General features: G+C 41.6%; 1 protein-coding gene across 4 annotated transcripts in view; it reads left to right on the top strand.

Moving 5' to 3' along the window:
- The first annotated feature begins 494 nt into the window (after window positions 1-494).
- The window catches only part of AKAP11 (A-kinase anchoring protein 11), a 52,421-nt gene continuing 40,565 nt past the window's right edge, over window positions 495-12,350 (top strand). For 2 of the 4 annotated variants that reach the window (XM_027557153.1, XM_027557156.1), the window contains exon 1: window positions 1,051-1,156. The gene's annotated coding sequence lies outside the window, so the exon portion shown is untranslated. The other 2 variants (XM_027557155.1, XM_027557154.1) reach the window with 2 other exon arrangements.

The raw sequence follows: 12,350 nt of genomic DNA on the forward strand, positions 1-12,350 counted from the left end.
CTAACATAGAAGCTCAACAAAAAATTGTTAAGAAATAAACATATGAATATACCCTTTGTTCCTTGCCCTCCTCTCTCCCAGCCTGGGCAAAACTTATAATGAAGATATACTTAAAAATGTCGTTCTCATCTATCAGGTATCTCCACTCTTGAGGAATAGATGTCTTCGAGGAGACTGCAACTTCACTGGACTAGCCCTTCCGATTCTACTTTCTTTTTTTTTTTTTTCTACCTTGATTCTAAACATACTAGCTTTTCATCTCTGTTTTGGTTTCTCCGTGATCAAGGCTTTACTTCCCGATTCTGACATCGCCTCACGACGGAAAGGTGAGCATTAGGGCCTGGATATCCCTTGATACCATTTGTCCAGGTCTGCATGGGGCCGTGGGCCTGGCGCGCTGTGAATGGTCCTCTGGGAAATGCTGGGGGGAAAGGGCGGAGCTGTGTCAGAGGATGAGCCCTTCTAGAGCCGTCGGATCTCGAGGGGCTGCCGCTATGGGAAGGGGACCCCGGAATCAGAAGCAAGCACAAGCTAATCTGGGGCGAAGAAGGAGCCCAGCTGACCTCCGGCGGTAAAACCTAGGGGACGAAGGAAAGGAGGCAGGGCCTTACACCCGAACCGCAGAGCAAGCCAAGATTTGGATATTTTGCCAGAGGAAAGGGTTAAACGGTTCCCCAGGTAACGGACCAGGAAGCGCGCAAGACGTCTGCAGGAGGTTCGTAGGTCAGCCTCGAGTTTAAAGCTCCCGTGGGCCAAACGGACTCTGACCAATGGGAATGCTGCTGGGCGTGGTCACGTGACGCGCGCGGCCATCCGGCTGGCAGCCCCGGAGCACGTGGGAAGGCTTTTTCCTGTTCCTTCTCTCCCGTTTAAAAGCCCACCCACTTTTTGCGCGGGCTTGGTCGCGGAGTTCTTCTCGCGAGAGGCGGGGTGTCCTCTCGCGATAGCCAGTGGGAGGCGTGAGGACTCTCGGAGGTGTTGCGGGCTGGAGCTGCGGTGGCGGAAGCCGGGGGCGGGTGGGCCGGCCGCGGGGCGGGGAGGGGGGAGGGCTGGGGGCCGCTGCGGGAGGGGGGCGCCCGCCTCCTCGGCCGCTCCCGCCGCTGGTCGTTGCGGGCGGGTGTCATGCTTGTGAGCTGCGGAGGCTGCGGCCCCCCAGGTGAGCCTTGGCGCGGGTCCGCCCGCTGAGGTGAGCGGCGCCCGTTGGCTGGGGCGGCGGCGGGGCGTGGGGCCTCGCTGGATGGAGCGGCCGGGAGCGGCCAGCAGCCCCGGCTCTGACTTCGGGGCTGCCCGGAGCTGCGCCTTCGCACGGCGGAGGGAGGAGCGGGGCGGGGAGAGGAGAGGAAGCTTGAGGCCCTGGGCCTGAGGGGACGGGGACGAGCGTCCTCGGGCTCCGGAAGGGTCTTCCCGGGGTCTGAGGGCGGCGGCGGGGCGGCAGCTCTTTGGGTGACAGGCCTAGTTTCCGTCCCCTAAGGTGGTCTTCACAGCCGGGCCCCCGCCGTGCGTGCTGCTGCGTGTGCCTCGTTGGGGTGCGTGCTGCACGCACAGAAACCTTTGCGGGAGGAATAGGAGGATGCATTTTGTCCCCCGAACCAACAGCCATCCTCTGTCAGATCCCTTTGAGCCCTGGAATCGGGCACAGCCCAAATACTGTGACAGAAACGGAAAGCGTCAAGCAGCTCCTCGGGGTGCTACTTGGATTTATCTGCTCTCAGATTTCCTTCAGCGCTGTTAAACAGCTCAAATGCAGGCCACCACCCCTCATCTGAATGGACTGGGTAGACTTATTCTTTTATTCCAGGCACTTAAACTGCCTAATTAAAAAAAATACGTGGGTGTGACCAAAGTGTTAAAAACGTTGGCAGAATAACAATGGCAGTAGAATCTGAACCACAGTGTATGACGTGGGGACAGTCTTTCTGATTTCCTTCCACTGAAACCCCTGTTAAACTGGAGGTGGTTTAGCTTAAGATGCTAAGGAAATTTCAGGGTGAGAAATACTGCTGAGACATATATCTAATGGCCTTTTTGCAGCCTGGCGTTAAACATTCTGGTTCGCTTTTCAGCTTTGTAATTCCTTAGTCCCTTGCAAAACTCATAAGCTTTCCTTAGCTGTTTTCCACCTTGTTAGGGATGATATATTGATTGATACTGACTTTGGTATGTCTGGAAATAGGAAATGTACTCAGAAAATTTAGGGTTCTCAGCAGTTATTTTCATGTCTTATTATTGTCCTATTTATGGTTTTAGAGGAAATGGCATCCCAGTGCCCAGCACAATCACTGTCAGTTTAGGTAGTACCATTTTAATGAAGCTCTTAAAATACACAGTTGTATTTTTCTTTATGGCCCTGTGGCAGAACTGACCCAAAGGTTGACCGTGAATTTCACTCTTGGCTGTAACAGAAGTTTATGAGAAATCTGAGAATGTAAAGGGCAGTCAGAACAAATTCCCAAAATTGAACTGGTACCTAGGGATGAATATCTGTACCCACATAGCTGCTCTGTTAATAAGGGCCTAGTGGTTTACCTCCAGGAGAAGGCAGTGGCACCCCACTCCAGTACTCTTGCCTGGAAAATCCCATGGACGGAGGAGCCTGGTGGGCTGCAGTCCATGAGGTCGCTGAGAGTCGGACACGACTGAGTGATTTTACTTTGACTTTTCACTTTCATGCATTGGAGAAGGAAATGGCAACCCACTCCAGTGTTCCTGCCTGGAGAATCCCATGACGGGGAAGCCTGGTGGACTGCCGTCTATGGGGTTGCACAGAGTCGGACACGACTGAAGTGACTTAGCAGTAGCAGCAATGATATTTCCCAGTTATTGAGGATATGGGACCTGCCAGAGACCCTGAACCACAGTGAGAAGTTCTCTAGCTTTACAACTCTTCGGAGAACTCTAGAAGCTGAAGAAGTTTTCCTTTGCCTTTCAAGGATGGAAGAAGGATAGTACATTTGTTTTTCTTTTTTTTTTAATGAAACATTCCAGGAACTTAACTGTCTGGAAAAGTAAATCAAACCAAATCAGATGATACATTTTAGGTTGTTCTTAGGGAAATTTCCAGTAATGAGTAGGCTATGCTGTTGTTTGTACTTGGAGAAAACATGAAAAACTTCAGCAGTGTCTTTTTGAGAATGGGCAAAAGAGATTGTATAGATTTAAGAAGTTCTCTGTCATTTCATCTTGGGAAGCTGATTTTCAGGGATAGAAAAACAGTTTTATGCTGGTTTTTTAATCACTTTGGCAATATTTTCAGGTTTAGGATGTAGATACTTGTAAATGAAGTCACTTTGGGTAGGATGATTAGGTAAGCTAAACTGTTCTTTTTCTGGCCTGCATTTTTAGTCAAATCAATGATTTGGAGGAAATGAGGAATGGGGCAGGTCAGGAAAAGATCTAAGCTGGCCTGGGCTTGAGTTAAGGGTTAGTGTATAAAGTGGTAAAGTAAGGAAAGAAAAATACTTCATCAATTTAGAAACAAATCAGACAGCTCCTAGTGGCTTTATTCTGGCACTCATCTTCATTATTAAAGTTTATTATAAAATACTAGCATAAAGGCATTTGAAATATATAGGTTAGAGACTGGACAGGAGAAAAGAAAACATTTTTGGACTAATCAGAGAATGTTTCATGGGAAAAAACAGATAAATGGCATTGAGGATTGGAACAGATTAGATGTTACTTGAGTGAAAAAGAGGTACAGTGTAAAAGAAAAAAGTAGAAAGAAAAGAGTTTGTGTTTGGGAGTCCAGCAGATCTGTCCATTGATACTACAAAGCCTCTTTTTCTTCATCCCTGACAGGAAAGTTTTTAAAACCTTAGTTACAGTGAAGCACATAGTAACTGCTTACCCACTGTTTTTTCTTTGACCTCTTTTAATGTCTTGAGGATTATTTGGCTGCAAGAAACAGAAACCATTTGAATTAACTTACTTAAAAAGGGCATTTGTCAGACAGAAGGCGTCTGAAGTCCAGCTCAGCGTTCTGGAAACCAGAAGATCTTCAGGCAGTTAACCAGCCAGTTTTTCTCTGGGAAGCCATGACACGGGTCTTGTGTCTCTGTTACTCTGTAATGTCTGTTTCGACTTCTTCAGACTGTTTCTTTCAAGTTCTTGGTTTCTGCTTCCCCATACCTTTGGTTTGCACGAGACTTTGGTTTGCTTTAGTGCCGACACAAGATGTTTTGATTTTGCAGTGTGGTTCTCTTGAGATATCTCTATGTCTTAATTCCGAATTTCTGGAGATATAGATGGTCCAGTTGATCAGGTACCTACTTGTAGTCCTGTTGGCTGAGGGTGGGGAAAGATGGGGGAGAAGATGTAGGTGTGCTCTACACAAAAGTCCCAAAAAAGTCCCACAGTTTGTATTTTTTCAGGCTGGGTACTGCAATTTCTCTAGTAAAGGGGGTGTGAACAGCAGGAAAAGGTGGGTACTTCCGGTGTACTCTGACCTCCTACAGTTAGAATTTTCCCCTTCGTACTCCTCTGAACTTGCTCTCACCAATGATCTCCTTCAGGACAGGTTCTAGGTGTATGAGGGAGAAATGTGTATGTAAATCAGGTGTCCCCAACCTCCAGGATCTAATGCCTGATCTGAGGTGGAACTGATGTAATAATAATAGAAATAAAGTGCACAATAAATATAATGTGCTTGAATCATCCCGAAAACATCCCCCCCTCCGCAGCCCTGCCAGTCCGAGGAAAAATTGTCTTCCGCAAGACTGGACCCTGGTGCCAGAAAGGTTGGAGGACCACTGAAGTAAATGTTTTGTATCTCAGTTTTCTTATGTAAAAATGGGTATAAAACAGCAACTTCTGTTGTGAAAAATATAAATTCTGTTCATCAGCAATTCAGCAGTGCCTGCCTGGCAGAGTGTAAGGGATGTGGTGTGACTGACTGAGGGCTGTGGGTATTGTGTGTGGGTATTGTGGTGTGGCTCCTGCAGCATTTGAAGAAGAAACACTCATTCCTAGCTAAGTCTAGTACTGACCACTGCATACTTAAAACTGTTTCTTGACTTCAGTGACACCTGCTGCTGCTGCTCCTGCTGCTAAGTCACTTCAGTCGTGTCCGATTCTGTGCGACTCCATAGACTGCAGCCCACCAGGCTCCCCCGTCCCTGGGATTCTCCAGGCAAGAACACTGGAGTGGGTTGCCATTTCCTTCTCCAATGCATGAAAGTGAAAAGTGAAAGTGAAGTCGCTCAGTCCTGTCCGACTCTTCCTGACCCCATGGACTGCAGCCTACCAGGCTCCTCCATCCATGGGATTTTCCAGGCAAGAGTACTGGAGTGGGGTGTCATCGCCTTCTCCTCAGTGACACCTAAATTCTCCTAAATTGCTGCCTCACTTGCTTTGACTGCCACTGATTTGTGGTTCTTCGTTTACCTGCCTGGGGACTGTTCGTCATGATTGTCTTCTGTCTTGTCAGAGTCTCTAGGGTCAGTCAGCTTTGAAGCTCTCTGTATGCAGATAATTCCTAGAGTAGTGTCTCTAGCTCTGACTACCACAGCTAAATTTATTTTTTTAGGTGCTCTTTGGATATTATCTTGACATAAAATAATGCTATCTTCCACTTACCCTCTAGTTGGCTTCACTTACAGCTCCCCAAGCTTGAAACCTTAAAATTACCTTTCACACTCTTTTTTTTTTTTTAAACAACTGTTTATTTTTTTATTTGGCTCCACCTGGGTCTTAGTTGCAGCTTGCAGGCTCTGTCGTTGTGGTATGTGGGATCTAGTTCCCTGAGTAGGGATCGAACCCAGGCCCCCCTGCATTTGGAACACAGAGTCTTAGTTACTGGACCACCAGGTAATCCCCACACTTTTTTTTTTATGCTTCATGTATTCTGTTGGTTAATAGGTTCTGCACAGAATTTTAGAATGCTACATATGTGCCAAGCACTGGGCCCATCTGCAAAGGAGATCTGTTCACTCATTCCTGCTGCTGGCAGTTTGGGGTAGAACCTTATTATTATTTGCACGAGCTGCTTAAGTGCCTTTTCAGCAATATATTCTTAGAGCTGTGAAATCACAGATGCCACTGACATGGAGAAATGTGTTCCTGAATTAAAATTTTGAGCATACTTTTTTGTTAAAAATAATCTTGTAGGTGGGGATTGTGCAGAAGGTTAAGAATATTATTACCCTACCTTCTAGGAAGCGTATTCACATTAAGTGCACAGCCTCAGTACTTTAGGGTATTTTTTTAAGTTGTGTTTGTTGTTCATATACAGGACATTTATAGAGAAGCAGATATCTTAGTAGATAATCAGATTACATTCACACTTCTTTTTGCATGAATGATTATTGTGTTGAAAGACAAAGTAGTAACTGATAGCTGTGATATTTTTAGATTTCATAAATCTAAGGAAGAAGCTAACATTTTTCAGTTCTTTCTACATCAAGTATTGTTTTTAAATGTATTAATTGTATTCTTATAACCATCCTGTGAAGATGAAGCCTTGGGTTCCTTACCTGCAAAAAGAGGATAGCACCTCTTCACACCACTTTGCTTTGTATTTGATGGTTGCTCTGGGGTTAACAAGATAACTTATCAATATCACTTTTTGTATAGTGTAGAACAGTATTTTTTTTAGTTCTTAACTGTGTGTAATTTTGTTACACATCTTACTTATATGTATGTTGTAAACCCCATAATTCATTGTTATTTTCAGTTTAAAGTTATTTTTTAAGGAATTAAAAAAGCAGAAAATATTTTTTATATTACCCTTATATTGACCCTTTGAGATATTATGCTTAGTTTAGATCCAAATTTGCATGTGATAGTGTTTTTCTTTTGCCTGTAGAAAAAAAAATTTTTTAACACTGATTATAGTGATGGTTGGTTGGTGATGAATTCTCATAGCTTTTTTTTAGTTCAAATAAATTTATTTTCTCTTAATTTTTGAAAGATATTTGGGAATGCGTATCTGGGTTGACACTCTTTAGATGTTTCCCCATTGTTTTATGGTTTGGCATAGTTTCTAATAAGAAATTTGTTGCCTTTGTTCCTCTGTATGTAGTGAGTAGTTTTCTCTCTGGTTGCTTTCAAGAGGTTTCTCTTTATCACACATTTTCAGAAATTTGGTTGCAGTGTGTATTGGTGAAGTCCTCCTCATGTTTGTTTTCCTTAGGGTTTGTTAATCTTCCTTACATCTGTCAGTTTATGGTTTTCATCAACTTTGGGACATTCTGAGCCATTTTGTCTTCATATGTTGCTCCTTGTTCTCACACTTTTTGGGATTCCAGTTATTCATCTTTTACAGTGAGTCATTTGTTTGTTTTTAAGTTTCTCTGTGCAGCATTTTGGGTAGTTTCTATTGCTATGTCTTTAAATTAACTGAGCTTCTCTCTTGCAGTGTCTAATCTGCTGTTAATTGCATCTAGGATGTACTTTATTTTTATCTCCAGAAATTCAATTTGAATCTCTTGCATCTTCTGTTCTCTCCTTATCATAATCATGTTTTCTTTCCCTTCTTGACTGTATGGAACACATTTGTAATATAGTTTTAATATCTGTTCTGTGCATTCCATTATCTCCGTCATTTCTGGATCTGCACTTAGTGACTTTTATCCTCCTGCTTATGGGTCTTATTTTTCTCCTCTGTATATCTGATAATTTCAGACTGTGTGCCAGCTATTAAATTTTATGCTGTTACTTGCTCAGTTTTGTTGTATTCCTTTAAGTGTTGGAGTTAGTTGGAGTATACAGCTAGATTATTTGTAGTCTGTTGGGTGTTTTGAGGCTGGACTTTTATCTTTGTTAGGGTAAGTCCAGAGCAGACTTTAGTGCTGACTTAGTTCCTCAGCTGAGGCAAATTTCCTTCTGAGGAGTCCATCCATTTCCTGGTATGTTACAGAGTTTTCCCACTCTGGTTGGTGGGACTTATTCCAAAAGTCCTGTGTGGCTCAAGGTACTATTTGGCCTACTGCTCTCTGGAAATTATTTCCCCATCCTCAGCTACTCAGCACATATAAGGACCCTAGGAAGCCCACCTTGCAGGTCTGTAAAGTTCTGACTCTTTCTGAGCTCTTTCTCCAGTACCTGCCCTGCAAATTCTAAGCAACTTGGCCTTCCCAAACTCTGGTCCCTGTTTCTTCAATTCGGTGAGACTGCCAGACTGCTTGGCATGTGTCTCTTTGTGTTGTGACCTGGAAGTATTTCTCTTGGATGATAGTCTTGCATAGATCAACTCTTGTGTTGTCTCTTGTCTGGTAGTGTCTGAAACTAATGTTTCACATATTTTGTCCTATTTAGTTGTATTTATATTCAATAGAATATTTATTTTTAACACTGGATATTTGGGATTTGGCCAAAATATGTATTTGGTGTATTTATTATAAATACGTTCCCAAATATTATACAATTAGAAATTATTGGAGACTTATATTTTCAGAAATAATTATTTAAATGTAGAGGTATCCATTTCAACATTTAAAGATCTACTTTGTACTTTAAAAATAATTTTTATTTTTTTCAGCAGATGTTTGAATGCTTACTGTGCTTGAATACAAATACAATAAAACACTTTTGTTTTCAGAACTCAAAAAGAGGGAAACATGCAGTGTCAGTTTTGTATGTATATAATTTTTAAAAAAATCACCGAGAGCACACTATTTATGTTGTTCTGTAGCTTTCTTTTTTCCTTAATATATTGTGAACACGCTGGACTATCGTCAGTATGTATTGCTTTCTTTCCAACACAGTCATATGAATTTATTATAATTTATTTGACTTGTTGGGCTTCTAGGTTATTTTTAGTTTTCATCCTTTTTTGTCTTAGTGAATATTCTTTCACATATATCCTCGTGAATTTTGTGCAAGTATGTATATAGGATAAATTTTAAGAAGTGAAATCGCAGGATCAAGGATAGGTACAGTTTATTCAAAGTGTCTGATACCTGTTTTCTGTGCTCTTTATAATTTTTCTAGTTTTCATTTGTTTTCTTTTACATTCTGTGGTATTTATTTTTCTTTTGTGATATTTCTTAAAACTTTCTTGGTTGTTTGTGTTTCAGCAAACAACTATTCTGCTTTTTTGCTGCTTCTCAGAAGATTTCATTTGTTTCATGGTGCTTTATATCCTGTGGCTTTCCTGAGCTCTGACAGCTTACTCTTGAGTTGTTTGCCTTGTCCATCTGTACTTTATTTTCTTAGAGCTGTTTAGTAAAACATTATCCAGGTTCACTCTAATATTTGACTTTAGAGAAAAACCCTTAGTGATTTCCTGTTTAGGACTCTTGTTTATTCACCCAGAATGGAACACAAAACAAAAAAGCATTAAGGGAAAAGTTTATTATCCTAACATAAAGATGTTCCAGGGAAAAATACTGTATTTTTGCACCTTTTGTAAAATCTGTTTAAAAGTACATATTCTGTAATTATGAAAGAATGAGGAACCCTACTCTGTTACTCTTTCTCCCTCTATCTGCCTTTGTGTCTTTTCTAAAGAGATTTTTGTTTCTTTGCTTTATCAGAAGTATGACTCATACCATCTCATGCTGGATTCACTGTTACGGACTGTTTCATAGATATTCTTTGATAGATTTCTTTTCTCTGCAAGGTTAATATTTTGCTTATGTTTTAAGTGAAACACAGAAGTAATGGAGTAGGATTCAGTAAGTATTTTTCTTCAGTGAGTGAAGCAGAGTGTAAACGTGGGATTAAAACTAGTTTCTTAAATTCTAAAAATAGATAATGTGAGTTTTGGGTGGCATGAGTATGTTGGGAGTTTGTTTTTTTTTTCCTTTCTTCAGTGTATATTTGTGTGTGTGTGTGTTTTAATGATTCTTTGTAGGTTCATACTGGATTGTTCAGTTCTCAGCTTTGAAAAGGGTGTCCTGTTTAGGTCTGCCATTCAGGAATATTTCAGGTAGTGAGCTGCGGTAGTACACGGTGTCAGATACGGATGTTGTATCAGAGGCCCTGGCCTTCCCCGAAGGCCTTGTGACTGCTTCTTTCCTTGGGGGCTTGGCCTGTTGCAGAGTCCACCTTCTGGTGAGGTAATGGGTCAGTTTCAGGTTTGGTGACGCCACCATTGAGTTCAAGTTTAATCTTTGCTCGTGTTGCCTTTATTCTGCAGCTGCAAAGTTAATTGCTTTTAGCAATTACCATCTCTTAGCAACTCCATCTCTTGGGGAAGATTAGGGGTCAGAGAAAGTACAGATGCTTTGCATGCTGGTTGTCTGTCCGTGCGCATTGTGTACCGTGGCCGACATCATGTCGTGGTGGGAAGGCACTCTCGGGCATTCAGTCTTTCTGTTTCTGACATCTGGGGTGGTCCTTATTGCTATTACAAAGTGCGATGAACAGCTTTTCAGGCCTCTGTACACTGTAGAGAGGAGGATAAGCGCCTGGGGGCTGGAGTTCAAAGATCTGGATTTGCGTCTCAGCCCTCTGCTGCTAACTGTGGGGGCCTGGTGAGTGGTTAACTTTGCTCACCTCTGTTTTTCTCACTGTAGAACTGGATTCTGCCAGTCCTAAGGATTGAACGATACGTGCAAGGAAGTCTTTTAGCACAGCTATTGGTGTGTCTTAAGCTCTCCTGAGAACCCTGGCTGCTCCAGGGGCATTCTTTCCTTTGATGAATTCCCAGAAGTGGAGTGGCTGTGTCAGAGTGTAGGGGTGTTTTCAGGGTTTTGGCATGCATTACAAAATTGCGCTCCAGAAAGGTGATGCCAGTTTACTCAGGAGCTGAGTTAGAGTTTCACTGTTGTTGCATCCTTGTGTTGGCCTCTTAATTTTATATGTTTTATGTGAAGTTTGAGGCAAGTCCACTCGTCTCTGAGGGTTTTTGGTAGGTGTAGAAAAATCGGGGCGGGGAAGAGGGGAATGGAGAGTGTCTTGGACTGGGACAAAGAAAAAGATTATTTCTTTGCTTTGGTTACATAAACCTTTATACCTTGTTTTGAGAAGTTTGGTCCTCTTAATCATTTTGGTCTGTAAGTAAATCTTTTACCTATGTTTATAGTTTTTGAAGTGCCTCTTATAAATTTCTATTTGATTCTTACAATAAACTTGTCCAGTAAGTAGGGTAGTATACATTGAGGTTAACATACATCATATACACCCAGATATATACATAGAGGAAACAGATCCAGAGATAATGCAGTTTGCCTAGAGGGAACAGAGCTAGTGAGAGTCACAAGGGGGATACAAATGCTACTTTTCTGTATCCCAGTGTATCGCTCTTTATCTTGTGCTATCTGGACATTCCTTGTCTTTCTGACAACTCTGCTTCAATTCCAGTCACTAATCACGTTTTATTGTTAAAGAGACCAGAATAGAAGTTTATTTTAGTTCAGAATAGAAATTCTTTGTCTGAAACAATTAAATTCTGGGACTTCCCTGGCAGTCCGATGGTTAAGATTGCGCTACTCCTGCAGAGGGCACAGGTTTGATCCCTATTAGGGGAGCTGATAGCCTCCCCAAGTGTGTGGCCCCCCCAATAAGTAAAAAATATAATTCTTTGGGAAAAATTAGAATCTAGGAATCCCTAAAGGGAGGTGCATTTGTGTGCAGGCGCTGATACTTCAGTTTTATCTTTGTAGCAAAAGAATATAAAATTAGAGCTCCACTATAATTTAGGTTTTCTTTTTTTTTTTTTGCAGTTCTGTGGGGGACTAGTTTGAAGTTTGGTTTTGTGTATAAATCTCTTCATAGTATAAATTAATATCAACCAAATGTCTTGAAAACTTCAACTAGGTAATTCTTGAGAAGACCAATTTGACTGAAACTGATTAGGCATGTCTTCAATCTCCATTCAGATTTTTTTTAGTATTAAGGATTTATTTATTTATTTATTTTTTAGTATTTTTTTTTTTTTTAGTATTAAGGATTTAGAATTCAGTTCTCACTCCTGCCCTTTACAGTAATAAAGGATTTTCCTTGTAAGGCTCTGACCCAGAAGGGCTGTATATGCCCCGTTCTATACCTGTATCCATAGCATCTGGTGCCCATAGATTATGAACGAAGGGACAAGTTACTGTGGTCAAATGTGGGTATTGAGTGGTTAATACTCAAGTTGATTTAAGCTCTCAAAGGTGTTTCATTAAAGCATTGATAAAAAGTGACATAGCTAGCGTTTTCTACCAAGGAGGGTGTGTGTGTGTGTTTTAAATACTATGGTGTTATCATTTGAATTGGATGTTTTTGAATTCTTGCCATTGGTATGCTCTTAAGAGTCCTGTAGAAGGGATTTGTTTTTATCTGATTTTATCTGATATGTACAGATTTCATATTTTCGTTTGTATATTATTAAACCTTTCTCCCCAAGAAATAAGAATGTCTAGAGCATTCATGGTTGCTGTAGTAATAGAGTCACTTTTAGGAGACAAGAACGTTGAGGTTCTTTC

Source organism: Bos indicus x Bos taurus, chromosome 12 (assembly GCF_003369695.1).
Source record: "Bos indicus x Bos taurus breed Angus x Brahman F1 hybrid chromosome 12, Bos_hybrid_MaternalHap_v2.0, whole genome shotgun sequence".
NCBI lineage: Eukaryota > Metazoa > Chordata > Mammalia > Artiodactyla > Bovidae > Bos > Bos indicus x Bos taurus.